The sequence below is a fragment of the Chrysemys picta genome, unplaced genomic scaffold, assembly GCF_011386835.1.
Source record: "Chrysemys picta bellii isolate R12L10 unplaced genomic scaffold, ASM1138683v2 scaf1154, whole genome shotgun sequence".
NCBI lineage: Eukaryota > Metazoa > Chordata > Testudines > Emydidae > Chrysemys > Chrysemys picta.
This window is the reverse complement of record NW_027053861.1, coordinates 7,501-9,154: the sequence shown is the minus strand read 5'-3', so window position 1 is coordinate 9,154 and position 1,654 is coordinate 7,501. Positions and strand designations below refer to the sequence as shown.

General features: G+C 72.4%; 1 non-coding gene across 1 annotated transcript; it reads right to left on the bottom strand.

Moving 5' to 3' along the window:
• Positions 1 to 520: 520 nt before the first annotated feature.
• On the bottom strand, positions 521 to 639 carry LOC135979712 (5S ribosomal RNA). The gene has a single exon (XR_010596968.1). It is a non-coding gene; the product is annotated as a 5S ribosomal RNA (ribosomal RNA).
• Positions 640 to 1,654: the final 1,015 nt, after the last annotated feature.

Below are 1,654 nucleotides of genomic sequence, written 5' to 3'. Positions count from 1 at the left end.
GCCGCTGGGCGCTGGACACCCGCCGTCCGTCCCGCCTGGCCAGGCCTGGCCTGGGTGGCCGCGGGGGGATTCGGGGCGGTCCCGCGGGCCGGCGGCCGGGCGCAGGGGGTCCGAGCGAGTCCGTCCCGGGCCCGGGGCCTCCCCCTGCGGCTTTGGGGTCCGTGGGTCCCCGCTGGAGGAAGCCGCTGGGCGCTGGACACCCGCCGTCCGTCCCGCCTGGCCAGGCCTGGCCTGGGTGGCCGCGGGGGGGGATTCGGGGCGGACCTGCGGGCCGGCGGCCGGGAGGGTCCGGGCCAGTCCGCCCCATGCCCGGGGTCTCCCCCAGCGGCTTCGGTGGCCCCGGGGGGGGTCCTCCGCGGAGGAAGCCGGGTGGGTGGGGAGCCGGACCCCAGGCGCCCAGACCCGTGACCTGCGGCCGCGACCTCCGACTCGGCAGGAGCGACGAGGGGCTTTCCGGCCCGTCCCCCCCTCTCCTTCCCCCCCAGAAAAGGAGAGAGAGCTGACTCGGACCGGGAAAAGCTGCCTACGGCACCTGGGATTCCCAGGCGGTCACCCATCCAAGTACTAGCCAGGCCCGGGACGGTTTACCTTCCGAGATCGGACGGGATCGGGGGCGTTCGGTCCGGTATGGCCGTAGGCACCCGGCCCCGCGCCTCCTCGCCCGCTTTCCCCTGCCGACGCCCGGGCCTGCCGCACGGTGAGCCCCGGTCGGACTGCCCCCCCCCCTGCGGCAGGGCCCCCGTCTCTCGCGGGCCCGGTCCTTTTTTCCTTTTCGAGCTCCGGGGCCCGGGCTGGCCGCCAGAGCCCCTCCGCCCGCCCTCCCCGGCGTCGGGGAAAATACTGTCCCAGACTTCCAGTGCGCCCGATCCTGTCAGCCGGGGGGTGGGGAGGGGCAGTCCCTCGCTGCGGCCGGGGAGGGTGAGCCCAGGGCGGCTTGCCTGCCGTGCGAGGCCCCTCTCGGCCACCAGGTCAACCCCGAGTCGAAAGGGCTGAAAAATTTTCAGAGTCCCCTCCCGGGCACCAGGTCAACCCGTGGAATCGGACGGGTTCACCTGCTGGCCGGTTCGCTTCCCGGGCACCAGGTCAACCCGTGGAATCGAAAGGGTTCACCTGCTGGCCGGTTTGCTTTCCGGCCACCAGGTCAACCCCTAGGGGTTTTAACGGGGGCAAGCCCGGTGGCCTCTTTCCCGTCCGGTCACCAGGTCAACCCGGATCTCCCTCCTTCCCTGGGCGTCCCCTCCTCGGAGGCGTCAGGTTCCATTTCCCCCCCCCCCAGACTTCCAGGGGCCCGATCCAGTCGGCCGGGAGGCAGTCCCTCGCTGCGGCCGGGGAGGGTGAGCCCAGGGCGGCCTGGTCCATGTCTCTAGTGGGCCCGATCCTTTTTTTTTTTTTCGAGCTCCGGGGCCAGGCCCGCCCGGGCAGCCCTCCTCGGAGGCGTGGGGCGATTTCCCCCCCCCACCCCCAGACTTCCAGGGGCCCGATCCTGTCGGCCGGGAGGCAGTCCCTCGCTGCGGCCGGGGAGGGTCAGCCCAGGGCGGCTTGCCTGCCGTGCGAGTCCCCTCTCGGCCACCAGGTCAACCCCGAGTCGAAAGGGCTGAAAAATTTTCAGAGTCCCCTCCCGGTCACCAGGTCAACCCGTGGAATCGAACGGGTT